Source organism: Cryptomeria japonica, chromosome 8 (assembly GCF_030272615.1).
Source record: "Cryptomeria japonica chromosome 8, Sugi_1.0, whole genome shotgun sequence".
NCBI lineage: Eukaryota > Viridiplantae > Streptophyta > Pinopsida > Cupressales > Cupressaceae > Cryptomeria > Cryptomeria japonica.
Genome location: NC_081412.1, coordinates 187,340,045 through 187,366,758, shown reverse-complemented (window position 1 = coordinate 187,366,758; position 26,714 = coordinate 187,340,045).

Genomic DNA, 26,714 nt, shown 5'->3' with positions numbered 1-26,714 from the left:
CTGCTGCTTTCCTCTTTGTTTTTTCATTTGCCAGGTCTACCTGTAGCTTTTCTATTTGTTTCTCCAGTTTATTTTTTTCTCTCTCCACCTTTAGCAGTGAAGTGTAGACTAGTTCGTTAGTCCTTTTTGACACACTAATTTTGTCCACATTTTGTACTTTGGAAAAATCCATTTGGAGGGTGCTAACTTGAAATTCAGTGGGACCTATCTAACTTTGTGGTAGATTTTTCTCTTTATTTGGGGGCATAACAACCATGAACTCCATCATATCTTTGTGTGGGTCATATGTTGGAAATACATTGTTCCTTGTAGGTTGTTCCTCTAAAACTTCATTCAGGGCAACCCTCTGCAATGCTCTCTTTTTTTCTCTCTTTGTATTTGTTGTATGTTCAAATTTTTCATCATAATCACGAAATTGAAAATATGGGCTTGCTAAAGCAATTGAATGTTTGAAAGGTGAAATAGTAGAGGCTCCAGTTCCACCTATGCCTGTGGTTTTAACTAATGCATTATGAGGAGTACCAACAACCGTTCCTGATCTTGTCCCACTATCACTTGCATGTGTAGTTTTTATAGTATTTTTAGGGGTCTATTCTAAAGCTGCAAATGATAGTTTTATAGCGGCAGTGGTACTTGAAATAGGATTCTAAATAGTATGAGTATCTACCACTAGTGGCCTCTTGCAAGAGATATTTTATTGTTGCACTTGTCCAACACTAAGAGAACTAGTATCAGTAGTAGTACCCATGCACACCCCACCAATTGCAATGGCACTTGACTGAACATTAATAGGAATACTATCCCTAGATTACCCACCAGTGGTAGTGGCACTTGATTCACCACCAATGGGAATACCATGATGTGGTGGTGGTTGTGGATTTGAACCTCTAACAAATGCAAGTGGACCTGGAGGGTAATGAGTAGTACATTTCCTTGATGAATCTGATGAATCAAGTCCAATGACTAGTTTAATAAGAGATTTTCATTTTGAATCGTTGTACCTCAAGTGGAAACCAAATTCCTTCTCCTATGAGACCTAGACCACCACCTTCAAAACCTATTTTTCCATAATATTTGCCCCTTTGCTATTTTTTGTTTCATGGACTCATTGACTCCACCAAATATTGTAGGGACTGTAGTAGTTGTTGGAGTGGCCTCAACCTCATACTCATTTTCATCATCACTCCTATCATATGTTGTTGTTGGATGCTCTATATTCCACAATTTGCTAAACTCTACATCCTCATCGATGGTCTCAAATTTTGCACTGGTCTTTGGTTCACCGAGATTCTTCCTCATAATCCAATTGTACGACCTCCTATTTTGGATGCCTTCCTCTATTGTCCTCTATGTGTGCAATGCCATAATTTATGATGACAATTCTTATGTTGAAATGTTATTATCAGCGGCAATTTTCTCCATCTCTTTTTTTACCCCATCCCAGGAGTACATGTTTCTAATATTTTCTAGCAATGGTTTACTTTCATGTTGACATAATGCTAAAGAGCTCCCATTTTTCTTAAGCCTTGCTTGAACTACACCAATTGGATCATACTGCCAGAGATCCTCATCACCAAAGCTAAAAACTATCAAAAAAACATGTGCCACATTGAATGCTTTTCTCTCAAATGTGAACCCTCCACATGAGAAAGGAAAGGAAGGAAATATGCTCTTCTTTTGCTGAGCGTGAAAGTGCCTATCTATTCTCTCCAACTGTCGTACATATTCCAATGCAAATACCCTCTTTTTCACATGTATTGGATGTTTGTAGGATTTTACTGTTGATCCATAAAACCTTAACACATTGTATTCTTCCATGAAGAACCAGTCAGCCAATTGTATTTGACTTCTGAGTTGAATGCAATCTCTACAAGAAACAGGCAATCTAGGCATTAGAGTGCTTGTAATTTCACTATACATTGGTGCCAAAAAGAAGTCTACAAAATGTTTGTATTTCTTTCTATTATCATGCATCCTTATCTTAGGTGTCCATTCATATATTGGATACTCTTTTCTATTCCGAGTCTTCTCATCAATCTTATAGTTCACAATGTGAAGATTGTTGGTCTCTAATATTGCATGATACTTGGATAGAAGAAGATAGCACAAGTAGGATGAGAACCTAAATGTCTTACAAGAATTCTTTTGATCATTAGTAATTATTTTTGCATGGATTGAACAACGTGCTCAACAAAATTACATCTTACTGGTTGACTTACACAATGGATATTAAAAATCATTTCAAGAAGGCTAGCACCCAGTTCCCTATCATTTTCCAATCTCAAGCAAAATGTCAACAAGGAAATAGTATCCCAAACCCATGGAACAAAAATATTACAATCATAAGGAGGCTTATGATTCCAATCCAATGAAGTAGCATGCATTATTAGAGCTCTTATAAATGAATATCTATGAATTGGATCGAGACTCTCATAATTCTCTACCAACTTTCCTAGGTCAATGTGGACGTTTGAGTTTTGTGCTTCAAGCCCTAGGTTCAACAAATGAGAAAATTCTCCCTCGTTTATGGATAGAATTTCCTCTTTTGTATTTTTATTGACAATTTCTTTTTTATCTTTATCATAATTTTCGGCGCAGACCATGACAAATTCAAGGCAAGGGAATACTTTAAGTAACACCATGCTTCCCAATCCAGCATCCCACGATGCAATTTTATTTGTTCTTTGTTTTATCATTGTGTTGAAAATAGTAAATTTTGCCCTTCTTGGATCTACCACCTTATTAGACAATACATATCTAATTTCTATGATACACTTTTCACTATGGATAGCAGTGTCATAAATATCATGGTATTCCTCAGTGAAACCTGGTGTTTTAACCAATTCGGTTAGGTATATTTTTTATTCACTTGGCTTCCTATTGAACTACTGCTTCTCAGTTTCCCCATTGTTGATATTGTTAATAATTCAAAATAACGTTAGATACAAGCCTAAAAATGCTAACCCTCAAATTGAACCACGATATTCAAAAAAATAAAAAACGTGGGATGTAGACGTTCTAGATTTTACCCAAAATTTCTATTTCACAGATTGGCGCAAATAGACTCTATTGCATTCCTCATTCTAGTAGTCATTTCTGAATCTCCCTGGATTTACTCGTTTGTCCATGAAATGAAATACGATTATGAGCCACTTTTTTTGGAAACACTGAAAACTTCAAAAGTAATACCTAAATGGCAAAATTTCTAGAATCCTATTGTAATTTTATAAATTATTATTAATATCTATTCATCACCGAAGGGCAAAAAATTCATTGTTTTAGTCTAAATTTTGAGGACAGTGGACACGTCACCAGACTCAAGTGACGAGTCATTTTTTTGGACTGTTTTTGAATTATTTTTAATCATTTTCAAGTTATGCTCGAAATAGAGGTTAATTATAGTTAATTAAATGTAAAACGTTCAATTTTGGGTCAAGTTCTCAAAAATGTGTTTACTTCCCACATTTGAGCCAAAATCCACCCTAAGTCGTTGATTTGTGCTCATCAAACATACGATGGTATTTGTTGTCAGTTGTCGTGGGTCGCAGGACTTTTGCCATTTTTCGGCCATGTTACCAGACTCAAGTCACTTTTTGGGAATAGTTTTGAAGACTTTTTAATCATTTTCAACTTCTGCCTGAAATCAAGCTTATTACAGTTAATTAAGTATACAATTACAAATTTAGAATTTAACTATACTTAACTAAATGTTTATTGTTTATGGAAGTCTTCCATTAGAAGTTTGCAAAAAAAAATTATGGTTTCCACATTTGGCCCAAAATACACCTCACGTCGTTGAATTGTGCTCATCCAACGAATGATAGTATACTTTGTCAGTTGTCATGGGTCCCATTATACATAGGATTTCTGCCACCCAAATGCCACGTCACCTGACACTTCATCATCCTGTGGGCCATAACCTTTATTTCCTGTCGATGTTCAATGACATGCATTTCTGGTGAAAGTTTACAAAAAAATTTAGAGATCCCACATTCGGCCCGAAATACACCTTAAGTTGTTGATTCGTGCTCGTCCAATGGACGACAGTATCTGTTGTCAGTTGTCGTCCATCCCATTATCAAGATTCAATATGATTTGAATACAAATTAAATATATAAATTTATAATGAATTAAATATATAATTTAAATATGTAATTTCAAAATTTGCATGATATTTTTTTTTTATCGATAATTTTTGTATTGTATTACTTGGAAATAAAATATTACAAATATGCAAGTATAGGTGGTATATTAAAACCACCAAAGTTCTGCCACTACAAAAAACACCCGCAAGGGCCAAAACCACCATTCCCAACAAAAAATAAAACCCTACAACATGAAAAAACCCCAGAATTCTAATTCGGCACACCAAAATTTGTAGAAGACATCCCCTCATACATACAAAGTTGGGGAGAAAATGGACATGGAACAAAAAGATACAAACAAACAATACCAAACATCACTGGCCATAGCAGGATTAACCCAGAAACGGCCTATACTCTAGGTCATCATAGAATTCTGAGAGTTGCTTCATTACTTGGGTAGTCTTAGGTATCGACCACAACTCTCAACCCACCTCTACACGTGCCACTTCATGAATGACCATTAAAACCTCATCACACTGCATCAACCTTGCAAACATTTTGAAGGCCTTCCACCCACATCAAGCAAGAGTTCTTCATCTTGCCTTCAAATCATCATCATCCCATCGAATGAGTGGTAGCGACGCCACCGGACCAGTCACCCCTGCCTCAGGAACAATGCCCACCTTCAAGACTACACAAGCACACACAATATCCAGATTTAACAAGTAGTGTCCATCGATTACAACTCTCAGAGCATTTTTTACCTTGTCCACCTCATCCTCAAATTGGAAACCCTGAGCTGCAATCAATGAATATGCCTCCATGTTTGTCCTGTAGCAATGACCTACATGGACAATATCCTCTCCTAATAGCATTTTCACACTCTTGTACAACCGCTCATCCTTAAATAAGAACAAACCTTTCAGCCTCTCGTCCGTAAATCATTTGAGAAATGGGACTAATTTCTTATCAGTATGGAAGTAGAAATTGGCTTCCATGCTACTTAAGAAACCCAAGACAATGTTGCAAGTGCAAACAGTATGATACCAAGACTTCCAATCCACCCAAGATTTAAACACCTCTCACTCAATTCTAATTTCTGACATCCAACGGTGGCGACCGTCGACATTAATCATAAACTCTGTCATCATTCCTTTGCACGTACTAGTTCAACCACATAGTTTGTTCGCACAAGCTGGCATTAAAGCCGCATAAAGGCTAAATGTTAACCATTCACTTTCAGTGATGTGCATACCATAAGGCAATGTCATTGCATATCTGTTGTTAGTTCTTGTGGGTCTCATTATACAAAGGATTTATGCCACCCAAATGCCACATCACCTGATGCTTCATCATCCCATGGGCCATAGTCTTTATTTTGTGTTGGTGTTCAATGACACATATTTTTTGTGTTCAATGTACATGTACCTAGTTAGTTGGACTTTTTTTTTATATTGAAATTATGCAAAAATAATTACAAGTTGGACTTTTAATTCACTTATTTTTTGCGAGATAAACATCTTTTTTTAATATATTTATAATCAATGATAATCAATGTACAAATAATTAATGGAACGAACTGGATTTTTTATATATATTAAATATAGAGGAAGAAACATTACATAAAAAAGATCACAGTATTAAATTTATTTTCATTGTTTAACAAAATTTTAAAATAATGTAGCTCATAGACAAAAAAAAAGCGTAGCTCAAAGACAAGGTGATCCTTATTGTATGCTATCACTTCCAGCCAATCCCTAACATTATATTTTTTCAAATACTTCTTTGTCAAGCACTTCAAATATCTTTTAGAAAAGGTCGTCTCAGAAGTGACACTGAGTTTGTTATTTAACTTTAGAGAAGAAATTAGAATAGACCTGCTATTTTTTTATGGTGAAAATTAAATCTTATATCCACACAAATTAATAACTATTTAAGCTATTTCAAAACATAATGATTATGCTAAGTATCTTGTCATGGCATGATGGCAGCAATAAATAATAAAATGAAATAGAAAGCATTTTTATATCCATAAGAGGCAAACTAAAACGAACTGGAATTTGCAAAATTATCATTAATATATATGTTTCACAAATTTACAATTTTTACATGTTGGAGTCCTTCAAAAACTTTAAAGCCAAAATGAGTGAGGTTACGAGGAAATAGCTAAAAAAATAAGGCTAGTAGGAGGTTGGGGCTAGGGCACAAGCAATGGACACATTCATGGTTTACCCTAAGAATCTTTCCCTCCCTCTATGTATAATTCCTCAAACATTATACGCTGTGAGAATTCTTCAAGCCAACTGTAGTCTGGAAAGTCATCCAGGAGGAACCATTTCCAGAGAAATTCCCTACCAATCCGTGCCCATTTCCTATGAGGCATCAACTGCTCTGCATTCAGGTTCAAAAGAAATGGTTGTCTGGTCACTGTTTGGTCAAGGAGGAGAAGCTTGGTTAATTCATTTATCCAAGGGATCCCCACCCCTACTTCTGCAAAGATGACAACAGTAACATCATCTCTAAGGAAGTCTTCTTTAAACACCTTCCTTAACAGCATCAACATATCCACCTTGTCTCCTCCGAGGTCGAGAAGAGACACCAAGAACCGAGATGTAATGTCCATGTTAACACGGTATCTATTTTTATTACGCAAAAACTCTATGTGCGCCATCCTCACAGCCTCATTAGTGAACATCTCAACCTCCTTACAGAATTATTGGAGGGTTGGGTCTCTAATGGAGCCCAGAAAGGCCCTTTGGTCCTCCACAGAAATGTTTCTCAAGTGGATAGGAATGTCCATCTTGAGAAATCAGAATACCAAATTATACAGCCTGAGCCTATAGACCTAATCCAGAGGCAGAATTTAACTACCATGAGCTCCGACGATTTATCTACCAAAGGCTACTTGAAGATGAAAGAAGCAGAGATCGTCTATAAATAGCCGAAGCTTTTGATTGTAATAATTCCTTCTCTAACCGTATTAATTCCTTTAATTTTTTTTTATTTTTCATATATCTCTACAAATCTTTTTAAGTGTGCAAAATTAGAAACAGCTATAAACCAGTACCAAATACCATATTGGAAGTCATGGGGACAAAGTGGATTGCAGTTACTAACTATACATCTATTAAATGACCAACATTATCAGCCATGATATTTGATATGTATTTATTGAATCCAATTCCATTCCGGGCACTTTCTGGAGAACTACGTTCTCTTTAGGAATTTGGACCGAAATAAAACTTCAGCCATTGATCTAGATCATCAAACGGTTTAAAATCATTGATGGATTTTAGGTACGTGTAACGTGTCAAAGAGGTTGCACTTATCGATACATTGTGCAGAGTTCGGACTCAATGTGATGTGATGTGATGTGCCTTATCTATTAATGACAATGAATTCATGAAATCGCCAATAAAATATATATTTTTTCATAAATAACGAAATATTAACCACACAAACTAAATAATTTTCAAATGGTGGATAAAAATGCCAATACACTTAAATTGCCAATACAAAATAATCTTTTTTCCTACTTTGAAAAAAAAAATCGCCATCAATATGAAAATCCCCCCAAAATAACGTCTGATTCGCCAGGGTTTTACAATTTTACCTGAGGGGTGCTTTCTTAAAGTTATCCCTTGTTGTTAAGCTTCTTCCAAGGCAAAAAGCTCTGATACTAATTGTTGGAATCAATGAACACTAAGAGGGGGGGGGCGGGGGTGAATCAATGTTTTATAATTTGCAAACTTATTAAGTTGATTCTTAAACCACCAGATGCATGAGAGTGAAAGAAAAATGTAGAAACATAAAATAAGCAACCACACAATCATAACACCAATATTTTTACATGGAAACTTGGAAAGGGAAAAAACATAGTGGGATTTTAAGCCACAATATTATTATACTATAGCTAGAAGTATGATAATATTACATGAGGGGAATGCACTTGCATTCAGGCAGACTGCCTAGAGCTCATTGCTCAATTACAAAAAGGGGTACAACCAGGAGGAAGGCTCGCTGTCTTACAGGATATTACAAATGATTATAATAATGAATGAATTGAATTATAGCATCTAACTATGCCAAAAAGAAGTTCCTATTAGGCTCAAATTGTCTTCTATAGATGATATGTCTTTCTACTCTGTTTTCCTACTATGTCTGTCACTTTACCACCAAAACCTTCAACCACATTCAACACTTTAAAATTCACTCATATAGACTCTTTTTTCTCATCACACACCTCAAAAAGATCAAATAATCTGACCTTATATATCTGCACCAACAATAAGAATCATTTACTAAGTCATCTTCCAAAAATCGTATAACACACAACATGAAACGTGTATCACCAGGTCGGCTCAATTCATTCACAAATCCAAATCTGGACTAAAACACTATGATAATAAGCTTCCCATAAGTCAACCCAATCATCTCAAACATGAAACTAATCACCAAAATCAACCCAAGAAATCTACAGCACATGTTACACCATAATAGCTCTGCCCTAACTGAATTAACAGATACTGAACCACTAAACTTGCTCACAAATCAACACTAGATACGAGATAATCTTCCTCAAACCTTGAATCAACTACCTTGATCACCGCAATAAAGATGTGCACACTGATCTAATGCTCTACTGGTTACTGTGTTCCACCTTCTAGACTTATGCCTCGTGAACAATATGGCTTCTGGTAAACCAATTCTATGTACACCGGATGTGATTTCTGAATTGAGTTGCCATCAATGATAACCCCTAAGCATTAATCATGAACCAATCTTAATCAGAATAGTGTCTCTTGCCAATAGATGATGGCATGATAGTGGAAAATATGTGGCTCAATTCCGCATTTCGATTGGGTGAAATGTTGGTTCAGCATGATATAAATATGGGGGATGAAGATTGACACATTAAAGATGATTGTGCATTTCTTTATGTGTACAATAAGTATATCTTAGATTGTGACATGTTTTAGTATGTGCATAATATTTTGAAGACCGTGAGAATTGAGTGTCCTAGTACTGCCAAGTATGGTAAGAGGATGGATGGTATTAGTGATAATACATTTGATCACATGATTTTCAATGATTCTCATAGATTGATCATATTATGGTATGATGAGAATCATACCTTTGATAGAGGTAAATTTTGGTTTTATGTATTTGGTGGCCCAGGGCCACCCAATGAACACTAATATTAGATTCCCAAACTGAGACATGCAGTGACATTGAGACCAATGGATAAGGCACCTGGTCTATTTCTACCCAAGATCTAAATTCTTGTCATGCCCACATGGGTAATGCATCCCCAATAAGTGCCGCTATTAGCACCCAAATTAGGGAGCTCATTAAAAAAAATATAGACCCCAAGTAAAATTTTAAATGAGGATTGACGGTTTTTTCTTTCTTTTTTCATCGTTGACCTTTTGCTCTAGCCATTGGCAAGATAAGTTATTACTTGATGGGGCTAGCGTCATTAGAAAATCAGCCCCATGCTCCTTGTTTACACTTTTCAACCGATAATTTACAGAAAATGAATAAGTCCTTGATTGACCCATGTCATGTTTCTAAGGTTTTAATTTGAAGTTTGTGTCTTAATTAAAGGTGGGTCCCAAACCTTAGAAATATTTTAAGATAGGATGAATTCATGAGACGTGGCCATTTAGCGGTATCCCAAGAAAGGAACTCGACACTCAGTGGGGGATCTTCTTTAGTTTGATCGAGTCTCGAGTTGTGCCACATAGGACAAGATACTCTAGCCTCGATGAATTTCTTTTCTTCGGCTGGGCGAGTGCTGAGAAAGATAATTGTTGAAGTAATGTTGTGGGACCAATTGGAACTTGGTGGAAGTATATCTTCCTCTTTAGCAAGCCCTGAGTAAGAAAAGGATGTGTGCCGCAAGTTGAATGTGTGGAGTTTGAGTTGTCATCTTGATAAGAAGTGAGGCATCTGAATTAGCTTCAGCAAGTCCCAAGTGCAAAAAAGAAGTGAAAAGGGATTTGAGGAGAATGCTAGTAGAATGACATTTGTCAAGATCGGATGTGAGACCAAGAAGTACAGGTAGTTGCAGACATACATCAAATCAATGGCTAGGATCAATGAAGGAGGTTGGCACGAGTGAATTAGAATGCATAAGACTCTGAAATATGAAATTTATAACTAAAGGACATAAAGATCATGGAAAAATGCATGTTCAAGATAAGCTCCAGATGGATAAGTAATAACTGCCTACAGATGGAAGGGTTGGGGAATTCAAAATGATGATGAACAAGGTTGCATAGGTATATGTAGCAAGGATGTCTTGGAAAAAGGACAACTGAACTGGCGGTAGGAATGAAATAAGATAATTTTTAAAAGCATAAAGTAGAAAAGATAGCATGCATGTAGAATTACATAAGGAGGGGCTATTTTTAGGGCTTCTAGTTTTTTTATAAAAAATACCAATCTATGCTTGCAGGTGTTTATTTTTCCGACAAGGGGATTTTTTCAAGCACCAGATTTTTTTCCTGACGATATTTCAGGTGACGAATTTTTTTCAGCAGGCAAAGAATATTCTAGGAATATTCCACTAGACATCAACATGAGTAAAAGTTGTAGAATATAACCTCACAGAACCCAGTGAATCCCTGTATGCAAATAACCTGTCACAACAATGGAAGATTCACAAAACACAAAGATTGCTTTGAAAACCTAGAGCAAAAGAATGCAAAAATGATAATCAGATTATGAATTACAAAAAGGATCAATCCTTGTAAAAGGAGATCAAATCTTATCGAGTTATCAAGTTGCCATTAGTTCTTATATTCAAAGTCATACTATATATTCTAGTCAGTTAACACTACCGAATCATGCAGTCGGTACACATAGAGAAGTCGGTATGCATAGTCTACTCGGTTACAAAGGAAAGCAGTCACAGAACGCAGTATACACTGAGCTATCTACCGAGTATCTTTTTATGACTACCGAGCAGCAAAGATGACACACCAAGTTGACATACACCGAGTGAAACGTGTTACCAGATACATTGAACCTGGACATGCATATGAAAACGTGTTACAAGATCGAGGCACATCTAACCGTTATTACATTGGAAATTGCACCAGAAGATTGTGTATGATTTTGAGATCAATCTAACCAATGAAATATTTTGTATAGTTATTCATTCGAGGAATCTTGTTTGTAAGATCAAAGCAATGAATTGGATCACCGTCTTAAGAGATCTATTTATATAGAATGAGTGAAGTGTATGTATGCATGAAAGAAGACTGTTACAGAGACACAGAGGTCACCGAGAAGGTTTTCAGAGAATAGTCAAAGAACAGAGTAAACAGAAGGGTTTACCGAGTTACTATATGGGTTACCGAGGTATGCTATAAGCTAGGTAATCTATTCTAAGCACATAGAATCTGCTATAACATTTTAGATGTAAAGTTGCAAATATTTGTAATGATTTTATTGTAATATTGTGAAGTTGAAAGAGAAACCTTTAATAGGGTAAAAGACTCTAATCAAGTCTATAAATTGTAAAGCCTCTAACCAGGTGTAGCATTCAGAATAAATGTTGTAAAATCCTTTAGCAAGGTAGATCTAACAGATCTTGTTACTCCTAACAGGGTAAGCTATCAGAAATAGCTAAAATGTAGCTCTAACCGAGCACTCTTTATTATTGCAGTAGTGAAGTTGTGGGTACCATCCCCACAACAGTTTTTCTCTCTAACTAAGAGTTTCTGTGTAACCAAAATATATTTGTTATGGAGTGAATCATGTATGATTGTTATCTATTTGTTTTAACTTTATTTTATGTTACTGCACTATTATGTTTATGCATAACAGTAAAGTTATTATTCAAGAAAAGTTTTGGAGTACTAATTCACCCCTCCCCTCTCAGTACATTAGCTTTCCATATTGGACCTAACAATTGGTATCAGAGCTCGAATCTTGGAAAAGGGTTTAACTACCTAAAGAGAAAGATCTTATCAATGGAAGGCTATAAACAATCTCGGAGGATTGTATATCTGCAAGAAGAGCTGGATCATGCAAATCAAGTGATTACAGACATGCAAAGGCAAAGGCAAAAATCTCTGAAAGTAAGAAGAATATTATCTGATGATTTGCAGGATTCTCAAGAGTTAGTGGAACAAATTGAGACATCATCTGAGAATAGTATATCTGAAGAGACTGAAGAAATGATTGGAGTATTGAAAGAAAAGAACAAAGCATTGGTTGGTCAACTAAAAGCAATGAAAAGAGAACATGAATATTTCAGCACACAGAATGACTGAAAATCTAGATGCATTAAGGACAGTTGAGGATAAATAAAGAGATCTGCAAAGAGAGAAACAACAACTTGAAGTCTTAGTATCTGATAAAAATGACGAAATCATAAGATTAACTGGGATTCAACAAAATATGACAGATCAACTAGGTTATGCACATCATGAAGCAATTCTGAAGAATGATGAAAATCAAGCATTGAAACTTGAAGTATCAAGGTTGACCGATGAACTTGAAACAGAGAAGAAATCCAAAGAAACACTAAAGAAGAGTTATGAAGCATCAAAGATGTTGGATGAGCAACTGAATACAAGAAGACCCAAAAAAGATGCAAGACTCGGTTACAAAGGAAAAGAATCTACCAAGAAAGGAATTCATACTACCGAGAGAGGAGAATCATCAAAGCAAGCTGGAAATAGGAATAACATAAAAAGAAAGAAGCCTATTTGCTACTACTATGGAAATCAAGGTCACACTGCCAACATATGACAAATCAGAAAAGGTAAACAACCGAATATCACTAATTCCAATGGTTATTGTTACAATTGCGATAAATATGGTCACACATCTAATCAATGTAGGACAAAGTCTGTTAACAACTATCAGAAGGAAAAATTCAAAGGATTTTGTAGAAACTGCAATAGATATGGACATAGTACCGAGAAGTGCTCGCTTAAGCAAAAGAACTACATGTGGTTTGCACACCAAGAAAACACTAGAGGTTACCGAACTCACACAAATCCTTACCGACAATATGCAGCAGTACCATGGGATTACAATACAAGGATATGGTGTGAATGTTGTGGAAGATATGGACATATTAGTGCCAACTGTTTTATAAGGTTTGGAATGAACAACCGAAGATCATGGAGAAATCCTGGTATGGCACGTTTTCATTGTCACAAAGTTGGACATTTAGCTGGAGATTGCAGAGATCAACCTAGAGGAGACAATGAAGAGATAAAAGAAAAATTAAAGATGATTTGGAAAAAGAAGGAAATTGTGTCAAATGAAGAAAGCACCTTACCTACCGAGTTAGGTGCACCTATTCCAAATTAATCAGCAAAGGTATGAAGGGACTGCATTCTCTGAAGGTTAAAATCATAACAGTTCCTATTCTATTATGTACTAAATCCAAAATCTGCATTGTTAAGATGCATTAGTAAGTTTGAAATTCTATCAAAAGTACTTTACAGGAAACCTGTCAAGTCGGTGAATACAGGAAGCCTGTCAAGTCAGTAAATGAAGGAAATTTGGTTACTCGGTTAAAATGAAAAAAAAAAGAGTAAATCGATTAAAGGTGAACCAAGTGCATTTAATGTTTTGACCTAACCCGCACGGAGCCCGATAAGGTATTTTGTGTACTTAAAGGTATTTTCGTGGTCATTTTCATTCACCAAGTTTTCGAAAGAGCAGAGCAGAGCGAATCAAGGTGATCAAACCTCATTCAGAGCAAAATTTCAAGGTATTTACATCAAATCTCATTGCATTGTTAAGCTGGTTTACCAATCTTGTCAAATTGCTATTATCTGCTGAGTGTGAAGCATCTGTCGTTTGTAAACTGTCAAACCCTAAGGATAGTTTGCTAGTTTTATCTGAAATTTACAAATGGCACCCAAGATCCAAGATCCCATAGTTGTCAAGAATGTAGAGAAGCCCTCACTAAAATACACTTTGACTCCTAAAGTCACCTCCAAACTGGATGACAAAACTGCCTTTTTACTCATCCCGGATCGAGTCTTGTTAGTCAAAGATGTTAGATTCTTCACCAAATGTTGTGTTGACAAACTCGGTCATGTTGAGATAAGTGACACCTATGATGAGCTATGTATTGATGGTAAAATGAACAACAAGTATGAACACATCAAAATCAAAGGGTTGACTGAAGCCCTAACCTATCCTCGTGTGTCCAAGCCCTAGTGGGTTAAGTTTGTTTTGAGCAGAGTTCATGATGATTTCATGTGGCTAGAAGAGCAACCATTCAAAATCACCAAGGAAATCATTCATGTGATCACCGGTTATCCTATCTATGATCATGCACGAGCTCAGAAGATGATATCACAGAAGGAATTAATCAGTTTAGCTGGAGTTGAATCTGATTACAGAGGATTAAAATTGAACAATGTCACTGATGCAGAACTTAAGTTTGCAATTAGAGTAATTGGTTACTGTTTCTTCCAATCTGCAAGGGAAAATAGTGTACCTTGTGCCGCAGTTGACATAGCCTATAAAATTGTGAAAAAGGGAATGAAGATTAACTTATGTGAAGTATAACTGAAGAACCTGTTTGAGAACCTGAACACAATAAGGAAGCCAAAGAAGAACAACTCGGAAAATACACTAAAGTTTGGTTCACTTCTTGTATGAATGTTTTTCTACTTTGAAAAATTATTTCCATCAGTGGGTAAAGTAGTTTGGGAGATACACCGACCAATCACCCATCAAATTAATGACTTTATTAAGAAATTGGGAGATAATTTCAATGATATCATGGATGACTACTTCAGCAAATTTCAAGAGAAGATGCACAACAGGTACCGGATTCCACCCCAACTGGTAGAGAAATATAAAGATGATATATGCTTTGAGGTAGACACCGATTACTGTTATGTGAATGTTGTGGAACCAAGAACTCAATCTTTGCCACCAATGGGTTACGAGATTGACTTTGACATCACACAATAGCAAATTGATGCATTTCTTACATTGCCAAGGCATGCTACCGAGCTGAGATATGGAACTTATGAAGAAGTTAAGGAAAAGGTAAAAATGAGCATTATAGTACCCAAAGCTACAAGAAAGGCTAAAAAGATGATTAAGGCATTATCTGAAAAATTTGGAGAAGAATCTTCCTCCACATCTATCAAAGGTACTCTAGCCATCACCGAAGAGGAATTAGAAGCTCAAGAGGCAGCAATAATATTAAGCACTGAATTGCCTAAGGGTAAAGTGTTGAAAAGAAAGAAACTGGACACTTCAAAGGCCCTACCGACTCCACCTCCAACAAAGAGACCTAATACAAGAGCATCAGTTGCATCACCGAGTAAGAAAAAAAAGAGTGTTACTGCTCCCAAGGTAACCAAGACCTACAAGAAATCTACTCGAAGACTCATTTTGGCAAAAGAGTCTAGTGATACAAAATCTGAGGATGCCAACAAATTCCAAATTGTCAAAAGCAAGAAGGTAAATATACATAGTGTTGAAAACTTTTGTGCCAATCTAAAAGAATATGGTGGATTTGGTTCTTTTAGATATGTCAAGTATGAAACAAGAAACAATGATGAGAAGAGACAAATTGAAGAAGCTGTCATTTGTACACTTCTAAACTTTCGGCTAGCTCCATTGGAATTAGTAAAGTCACTTCCAAATGAACTTTACTTACATATTGATAATAGGTGGAAATATGCAATGGACTCAGAGAAACAAATTAGAGAAAGAAGTCTAGTCCATCTATTTCCTAATATGTCTGTAGCAGAAATAAAGGAACATTTGACAACCTACAATTCAAAATTTCTTGTCAAACAGAGAGTCTTAAAATTCATGAATGGGCTATATATTGATGTAGAAAATGAAACAAAAGCAAAATGGCAGGAAATCTTCAAAATAAAAGATGCCGGTGAACAATCTAAAGTTGAAATTGTTGATGTCACCAAACAAGATCTCGATGTCACTGAGCACAGTCCTGACACTACCAAGCAAGACCCGGCTGACACTATTCAAATTGATGAAGATGTCATGGATATGGAGGAACAAGAGCAGAAAATGATAGAAGGCACTACATATGCAAAACTTGTATCTAGTGAACCCATTTTAGAACAAGTTCGGCCTTATCCGCTGATCAATCAACTTGTCTCTACCGAAGCTCCTCAGGATACAACACAAGGCACCGAAGGTCACAAGTCTGCAATAGGAGAAGAGACTACTCAAGACCAGACCTCTCAAGCACCCTTGAGCATCGAAAATGTAGCAGCTGAGACACCCAGTACCGAGACACCAAAAGACACCACAACAGCTACAGGAACCGACCAAAGTGTTGCCTCTATTGAGCAACCTACCGAGGGTCAGCAAGCCTTTCAAGCTATTGTCTTAGTTCAACTGACCAAAGGTAAAGAGAAGAAGGTGAAAAAGCATAGTTTCAAAGTTGATTTATCTAAACCAATAGTATTGCCCAATGTGGATATATCAAAATTAAAGGGGCAAGCACTTATTGATTTCAATGAACTATGCAAAGCAAAGGCCGAACAAGAAAAACAGATGGCCATACAAAAGAAGAATAAAGTACTTCAGAAGGTGAAGACACTGCTAACAGATATGCTACCTATAGCTACAATGTCAACCGATGCAGCCATCCACATTCAACTGGAGGAACTCCTTAATCAAATAGAAACATCTGGAGTAGATGCATCTGAGTACTTGAGCAAGCTCAAAGACAAGGAGCTTACTGCAAAAATGATAGAAGAGGTACAAAAAGCTCTCGCTATTGGCAAAGTCAAACTTGTCAAATTCATTGTTGAGTTGTCCCCTCAACTCAAGCATATTCTTTATGTATTTCAGAAACTTTGCACATTTTCTATATTCATTAAAGATATCAAGAATAAAACTGATGCAATTGAAAAAGAGATCACTGATCTCTCAAATAAGTTGACTCTTGAGCCCAATTCAGTTCAAAAAATTTATACCAAGCTTCAACAGCTCATGGCTCAACAACTGGAACTCAGAAATGAAGAACATAAGATCAGGATGGATATAATGACCCTCCAGACATTATTCCTTCCTCATCTTTCATCAGTTCAAGAACAGATTAACCGAGCTACACGCCTATCTACTACACAAGAGGGAAGCACTCTTGATGGCTTAATATCACTATTGGCTGATATTCAAGCACAAAATTCTTTAATGGAAAGTGTCAAAGATGCACTCTCTGTCGCTCTCACCGACGCTCGGAAGAAGTATAAATCTATTTTTGATCAGTTACCACCCCCGAATGGGAATTAAGTTTTTGATGTTTGTCAAAAAGGGGGAGTGATACTATATAGGGGGAGTAATATAATATATTTGGGGAGTAATATAGTTTTGGTAATACAATTTTGTAATACATTTTTAATACAGTATTCAGAGTATTGTATACAGGGGGAGTCTACCGAACAAAGTATGCAGAATATCCAAGGATAGTAAGCAGAGCACACAAACACAGAACCAAGCATGCAAAAATCAGAGTTATGTACAGTATAATGATAAGGGGAGTATATCTGAATATACTATTTCATTGACTATTGTATTTACTGTTAAGTATAGTCATTTTGCAAAGTATATAGATTTTTGAGTTATGACTTTGAAAGTAGTTTTTGTCAAACATCTCAACTAATGTCAAAAGGGGAGATTGTTACTACTTATCAAGTTGCCATTAGTTTTTATATTCAAAGTCATACTACCGAATCATGCAGTCGGTACACATAGAGAAGTCGGTATGCACAGTCTAGTCAGTTACAGAGGAAAGTGGTCATAGAATGCAGTATACACCAAGTTGTCTACCGAGTATCTTTTTATGACTACCGAGCAGCAAAGATGACACACCAAGTTGACATACACCGAGTGAAACATGTTACCAGATACATTGAACCTGGACATGCATATGAAAACGTGTTACAAGATCGAGGAACATCTAACCGTTATTACATTGGAAATTGCACTAGAAGATTGTGTATGATTTTGAGATCAATCTAACCAATGAAATATTTTGTATAGTTATTCATTCAAGGAATCTTGTTTGTAAGATCGAAGCAATGAATTGGATCACCATCTTAAGAGATCTATTTATACAGCATGAGTGAAGTGTATGTATGCATGAAAGAAGATTGTTAGAGAGACACAGAGGTCACCGAGAAGATTTTCAAAGAACAGTCGAAGAACAGAGTAAACAGAAGGGTTTACCGAGTTACTATATGGGTTACCGAGGTATGCTATAAGCTAGGTAATCTATTCTGAGCACATAGAATCTGCTATAACATTTCAGATGTAAAGTTGCAGATATTTGTAATGATTTTATTGTAATATTGTGAAGTTGAAAGAGAAACCTTTAATAGGGTAAAAGACTCTAATCAAGTCTATAAATTGTAAAGCCTCTAACCAGGTGCAGCATTCAGAATAAATGTTTTAAAATCCTTTAGTAAGGTAGATCTAACAGATCTTGTTACTCCTAATAGGGTAAGCTATTAGAAATAGCTAAAATGTAGCTCTAACTGAGCACTCTTTATTATTGCAGTAGTGAATTTGTGGGTGCCATCCCCACCACAGTTTTTCTCTCTAACCAAGAGTTTTTGCGTAACCAAAATACATGTGTTATGGAGTGAATCATGTATGATTGTTATCTATTTGTTTTAACTTTATTTTATGTTACTGCACTATTCTGTTTATGCATAATAGTAAAGTTATTATTCAAGAAAAGTTTTGGAGTACTGATTCACCCCTCCCCTCTCAGTACATTAGCTTTCCATATTGGGCCTAACATCTGCATGAGTGCCCTCAATGACACTACTTGAATCTGAATCAGATGGCAAACATAGATAAAACATCTAGAACCTAAAGATACAGATGGCACAAGTACCAACAGTTTGAAGAACCGATCAAATGAAAAATGGAAGGTCACCTCCAAAAAAAAGGAATGCAAGAGTGTCCATATGGTAAGTATTCCATCTCACCGAAATTCATTTGTAACCAGCCACTACATCCACCTAGTACATAGGAACAAATACTGAATACATAGCTCACTCCAATGCTAAACCAAGTAAGCATTAGCACCAATAGTGGAAACCCCCCCCCCATAATAATGACAAGGGAGAGCTATGAAAGGTACACAAGACCTGAAAGCCATAATGTAGTGCATGAAGAAGAACCAAGAACATCTGATCGTGCAAACATGAAAGTACGAGCAAATACAAAGGGTGTGCAAACAAAGGTACAATAAAACACCCATGTCACTTTATGTCATAGTGCGAGTACAATAAAACACAAAACTAATGTGCAAGATCCCATAATACATGTGCAATACAGAGGCACTTTATCTCAGTGTGATTACAAAAGCATAAGTTCTTGCAATGAAAGTTCAAAATGTCTGAAAAAGACATAAGACTAGAAATACATGAAGAACGGCCAAAAACAAGTCATCCCATGCAAACGAGAAGTTTCCACAATCTCATATGTCCAAGTAATTCACCAGATTGTGAAAACACAAAAAACTAAATAAAATGTACCTAGAGTAAAATCTAGAAAAAGTAAATGGATGGTTGTGAATAGCTCTGAAACATTGTCCCAACACCACTAGAATCGCGAAAAATGGAGAAAATGGTAAAAATATACGAGCTCGGGACTAAAAACAACACCTCTAACTTCAAATGGTTGTAGAATGTACCATCAGCAAAAACATGTGATAAAACCCACAAATCTGGAAAGTAGACAAAACTAGCTTTCCAACGATATCTTGTTTGCCAAAAATCGATATCGTATGCCCAAGTTATGACCAAAAGAAAAACAAAAACCTCTTTTAGGACACAAAAAGGGTCACAGAGGGCCATGCAAGCCATCTATACCCCTGACGTCAGCATGGCATCATGTTGACATCAACGCTGATGCATGGTACTTTTGTTGGAGAAGGTTTGACCTCTTTTTTTTTTGTTAAAAAAAATAACCTTCCTTCAAAAAAAAAATTTGCACCCCCAAAATATTTATGCATGATGCTTTTTTTCTATGAGTACTAACGCACGTGTAGGCTGTACGGGTTTTTGTGCCTCGTAAAGTGTGCCAATAAAAAATCACCAATAAAAATTTATGACCTCCGATTTTGATGATTTGATAGGCGATTTAGGGGTTTTGGGGCTTTTTGAGCATGATGGTGAGTTTTTTTTGTGCCAAAGGGCCCATATTTTTCAGCTACCCTGAGAATTTGCCTCGATTTGTGTGCCCTCAACTAAATTGACCTGTACAAGCAAAAAAATTGCCTCAGAGGTCTCTGATGCCCAAATTGGTCAAATTATTTATGAAAATTCATGGAATCGGCCTCTTGAAGCCAACTATGAGGTCCTTTTGTGCCCAAATTGCTCCAAAAAATAGGTGCCCCTGGATCACAAAAAAAAATTGAATCTTCAAACCCTCACAGATTTGGCCCCGTGAATCAAAAATTAACAAACAAAAGGTCAATCTTGACTATTTCACACATGTCTAATTCAATGGTGAGGTTCAAAGCAAATTGCACAGAAGACCTGCTCTGGTAGAATCTCCCAATCAGAAGAATAGGAAAGCCTCAGGTCTGAAGCTCTGATACCATGTAAAAGTTGTAGAATACAACCTCACAGAACCCAGTGAATCCCCGTATGCAAATAACCTGTCACAACAATGGAAAATTCACAAAACACAAAGATTGCTTTGAAAATGTAGAGAAAAAGATTGCAATAATGACAATCAGATTATGAATTACAAAAGGGATCAATCCTTATAAAAGGAGATCAAACCTAAAAGGGGAAAACCCTAAAAGCAATTATTAATATTCCTAAGTTTAGCTTCCTAAATTTAGCTAAAGTGAAATAGAGAAAAGGTGACTTAATTATTAAATCAATAGGATTTAATTAATTAAATAAACTAATACCTTTTACTCTAACAGATAGCATGCATGTAGAATTATATAAGGATGGGCTATTTTTAGGGCTTCTAGTTTTTTTATTTATAAAAAATAGCAATCTATGTTTTGGTAAGGAGTTATCGTGATGATTCTGCATGATTGTTCAAGAATGGTTTCAAAGGTGAGAGTTTCACTCGTAGGACAAGATTGTGTATTCCTGAGTTTTTAATTATGTGATACAAGATGGAGAAATTTTTAATAAATTGTTTTATAGCCAAAGGGGCCTTGATCAAAATGTGTTGGATAACCACAGGGATCTTGAAAGGACTTTTCAATCATAAGGAAACTTTCAAGGGTTATCCACAATTTCCCCTGCACCACCAAATGACACAGAGGCAATGAAAGAGGATAGGAAAATAACAATGGAAGGGGGTGGACAGTTTAGATGCAATATTGGTCTGATCCAAAATGGTTATGGAAGTTGCAACCCCCTCTGATTAGAATATTTCTCTCAAAGCTCCTCTTTCCACTGGAATGACTTCAAATCTACAACTGTCATCTCCTCCTTTATTTTTGGGGATGCTCCACTTCTTTTTTCATAGAACTCCTCTTCAAGGATGTGTATCTCCTCTTCTAGTTGGAAGGATTCCAGGAATGTCTCCTTTGAGACAACTGTAACATGATGGTGGCATGGCACAAAACAACTAGACAACAACAGTAAAAGGTTCTCCATCAAAACAGTTTTTGTGCACATAATCCATTTTTGTCTTGTTCTAGACTAGATGGGAAGTTTCTTTTCTACACATGTTGATAACATGTCAAATGGGAAAGAATCCAAATGTAAGCAGATAGTAGCTTGTGCATTCCTTGTTATTATAAAAGGAATACAAGGGTTGTTGATTAGGGATTCTGAATTTTTACACATCTTTGGTCGGGTAGTTGTAATCCTTTTGTTAATTTAGGGTTCTAGGGTAGTCTCATAGAAAAGAAGACATAGCTCTCATATTGTAAACATCAATTAGTAATGAAAAAATATTTAAATTATTGCATACTTTGTCTCCCAATATATTTTATGAATTCATATAAGAGAATGCATTAAGGATATGTTGGTTTATCTTGGTATTTTTATTTCATTGTGTAGTTGTGCTTGTGGGTATCTCTCAAGGAGGGAATTGAATTATGTATACAAGTTAAAGTGGGTTTAGGAAATATTTACAGGATTAATAAGAATGGTTGAATGTAATAAACCAATGGAATTGTGTTAATGTCAAGAATTAACATTGATAAGATTCCCCAATTTGAACTATTTATGACTGAGTCTTGTTCTTTTGTCTTGTGGGTATGACTCTATTCCCTTAGATATGCACTGGGTTGAATATCTTACCTCAGAAGTTTTTCAAAATCATTCATTTAAGCAATTCCTTTTTTCTCTTTTATATTATCTAGAAGACAGTAGGGGATTGGTTTCTGAATGTGTGCCTAATATTTCCTTGTATCTTTAAAGCACTGCATATGTTAATTTCTCAGTCAAATAATAATTGTAGTGGGTTCAAGGATAAATGTAAGTTGTATACATAAATATCCCCTGTGTAATTGAGAAGAGTCTACCAAATTGCAAATTTGTATAATTGTAATAAATTGGAAGGCATTATAGATTTGTCAGTTCTAATAGGAATACCCTCATGATTCTGGTAGAGCTTGAAGTGAAAAAAACTTAGTTAAGTCTTGTTTTTGTTGTGTTTTCTTGTCCTTAGCATATTGATAGTTTGAATCGATACTGAAGGCTTATTTCCCAATCCTGGAGCATGATGAAGTTGTTAGGGTTAAGGGTTACAATAAAAATCGCCAACAAGTTGTACTTTGGTTCAATATTTAATTATATACATGTGACCCTAACAATGTGGTTTGTATACCCTGAAACCAATAAGTCACAAGTGATTAAGGATGCAAGTTGTTAGAAAAATGGAAGAAATAAATGCAAAGTTAAATGAAGAAAATTTGAAACATTGAGAGATCAATGCAATATAGGTACAAGATTTTTGGCACCTCCACAAGTTTTCATATATAGGTATTCATCTCAAGAAGTATAATTTCTAAAGTCTATGGTGAATAATTTGAAGAAAAAACTTACAAAGACTAGAGAGGCTGAGAAAAGAACAAAAGATGATAGAGATAAAAGGGTCAATGATTTCATTGAAAATATATTAGGACACAAGTTATCTTGCATCTTTAGTCATGTTGAATAGGTTTGGGAGACCTACAAGATCTTAAGGGATGCATTCACCAACCATATCAGGGAAAGAAATAGGTTGAAATGATTCCACAACAAATGGACCCCTAAAATTGATTTCCTAAAATTCTTACTAGATCATTGTTTAGTCCTAAATGTATGGTTGGTGAATAATCATTTAACACAGTATTTCCCACATGTGCTGAATATTCATGTAACAGAACAATTGTACATCACAGCATAAATGACAATGATACTAATTAGACCAGAAAAGTTATATCTTTATTCCAGTGTGTAGAATTGTCCATACATAATCTCCCCTGCCGAGGTTTCATCCAAACAATATATAGACCTGACGATTGGTCAAGTTGCCAACTGTCACCAACTCCCAACTACCCGACGGGAACCTTTCAGCGACAACATAAACATAAACATAACACACTTATAAATATTGTTCTTACTAACATACTTTATTGACCCCTAACATTAGCCCCCCCAAAAAATGTAGTTGTCTTCCAGATGACTCAGACAAGAGAAATTGAATTATAAAAACATAACTAAGACCGAGAAGAGGGAGGAGGCATTCCTGTAGTGGCCGCAGTAGGAGGTTGTTGTCCGACTTGAATTTTCAGGTTCTTTTCTGCCATCAGCTGTCCTTCCCGTGCTTTCTTTACCATGTGAGCAGCTTCCAGTAGCTTTTTATCTTTCTGTTCTCGCTATAAGGTGAGCTCTACCACCTGGGCTGCTAATGCCTGAGCCTCCTTCTCCCGCATGCTGCAACGGGCCTCATAGGTAGTCATCTTCATTTCCATCTCCTTCCTCAAGCTCCTCTTCACTGTAGCCAATTGTGCCTGCTTCTCACTTGCCTTTTCCAGTGTTGTTATGTGCATTCGTTGAGCCTCTTTTTCCACCTCGTACTGCCGCATCTATAAGTACACCTCCTGGATGACCTTCTCCATGCTGTAGAAGGTGGTACCCAAGGTGTGTGTGCCCCCTACCAGGTGCTTGTAGGTCCATTTTTGAATCATCTCAAGCATACTATGGTTCGGCCACCCCTACTGCTCAAAGTGGTGCGTGAACTCATCCTTGCACTCCTCGGTCATGAAGTGACACAACTATCTAGCGTCGGCTAAATTGTCAGCCTCCGTCTGTCTCGTAAGCTAAGCCATGTTGCATGCAACATCAGAGAGCCTATGTAGCTCCCCTAGGAATCGTCTGAGTGATCCTGATGGATCATTCGGATCGGGTGGTGTAATGTGGAGCCCTCCGAGAGCTCCCTCTGATCCACTTCTCTTCTTGTCCCTTCCCTATTGTTCTTGATCAGTGAATCTCTCTCTGTTCAGGTCTGGGATAGTAATATCTCTATCTGGGGTCATGCTTGGCCTAATGGCCATGTAATGTGGTGCAGGGGGGGGAAAGGTGTGGGGTGAGTGTTAATTACCCTAGCAATCCATCCAGCGAGGCGTCTATATCTTCATCTGTCAGAGTATCTAAAGTTGCCACTGCCTCCAAGTCACCCATACCAGTTTCTGCTAGTACCATATCGGTTTCTATTGGTACCATACTAGTTTTTGCTGGTATCATATCAGTTTCTACTGCAAGTATGACCAAGCTGATCTATGGCAGGGATACCTATCGCTATGCTGGTGGTTCCCCTTCTCCGATTTTCTAGAACAACACCCCAACTAGTCGTACATCTCCTACTGGGCTGGTTATTGCAAGCGCCTCTGGAGGTACTAGGTGTGCTAAGGATAGTTTCGAGGGTGTGAATTTTACCCTCATACTTCCATGGGCCTGCAATCCTCCCTGTTGCTCCTCCTCTTCCTCTTCTTCCTGCTGCCATGACTTTGTTTCCTCTTCCTCCTCCATAGTTGTGTGTCCTGATAGATGGAACCCCTCATCACCGCTCTCCTACTATTCTGTCTCTTCCACCTCCTTTGAATCTTTTGCGCTACTAACCTCTTCAATCTCCATGGATGTGTCCAGTTTCCTCCTTTTTCTTGTCGGCTACGCTGTGTCGCCCAAGGTGTCCAGGTGAATGTAGTAGTACATGGTGGGTTTATTTAGTTCTACCCTTCCACGTAGTTCAAATGTCCCTCATACTTATGGTGGTACCTGCAGGCGTACGACATCTAGGATTAAGCTGATAGCATGATGGCACATGTAGAACGTTTTGTATTCCAGTCTCAGGAACTCGTGGATTCATTCTGCCAGGAGTTGGCCTCAATTCTACACCTTCCCGCATCTGATCCCATTCATTAATCCTATCATCCATATAGCTATGTCGGATGCCCGGCTGGCTCCCGTAAGGTGGCTTTTGAAGAGGTCCATTAACATCCTCCATTCACCAGGTGCGATAAACGCACGCTTCATTCCTCTATTGTTGGCCCAGGCACTTTTTCACTGCTCCTCCCTAAGGTCATTTCTGCACACCAAATCCATCAACCACTTCTTCTTTTCCCTGGTGAGTTTTTTGGTTGGTTTGGCCGCAGATGCCCCTTTCTCTGGTATACCAAATACCCGCCTGAAATCCTCAGGTTTGAATGAAACTTGCACTATGCACCCTTGGAACCAAACGACTGAAGTTCGTTTGTGTGGATTATAGCCCGATACCATGGTTCGCAGGACTGGCTCAAACTCCTTAATGTTGAATGTGGGCATTTGGACGGTGTGATCGACCTATACCCTCCTGAGATTCTTTCGTCACGTGGTCTGTAGGGTTTTCTTCCCACCAGGTATGACATTCACTATCGGTCACACTCTGAAATGCTACATTTGCCGCCGTGAGTCCCTCTGAGTCCTTCGGTGTCTTTGGTCTGCTCTTGGTTTTCTTGCTGCTGGTAGGCTCTGTGGCAGTCATGGTTGCACTGCAACTGCCTTTTTCCATTCTTCTTCCCATACCCCTTCCTTTGTCGTTATTATAACTATCAAAAATATTGTCTTTCCAGTTTGTACGACCCATTGTATCACTCACAGTTTCCTTACCATTCAACTTCCTTATCGTGTTCTGCCAGACAACCCCCTTGCTTCTTATACCTACGTGCTGCCTGCTTAAATGGACTGTTGAGTACCCACCATACGGACAAGATGATGTCGTCGTATGCCATACACTTCTCTATCTGCCCTCATTATATCATATGCCATACGGTTTCTTCCTCAAGCGATTGCCCCTGCACGTGCTCGTACGTGTGGACCGTACACCGTATAGTGAAATTTTGTTTTCTCTTCTGAATGCATCCGTACGATAATATCATACACCCTACGGTGATCCTTGCTAACACTCTTCTACAATTCATACCTCGTACACGTACGGTAAAAACTTGCTTCCACCCCTCGTGCTCCATACATCATACACGTATGGTAAAAACTTGTTTCCATCCCTTGTGCTCAGTACATTGTATGCCGACTTTTGTTCTCTAGTGTGTCTGTACACAGAGACTGTACGCCATATGGTACACCTTGTTGGCACCTCTTTGCAATCTGTACGTTATACGGTGAAGTTTTGTGGCAC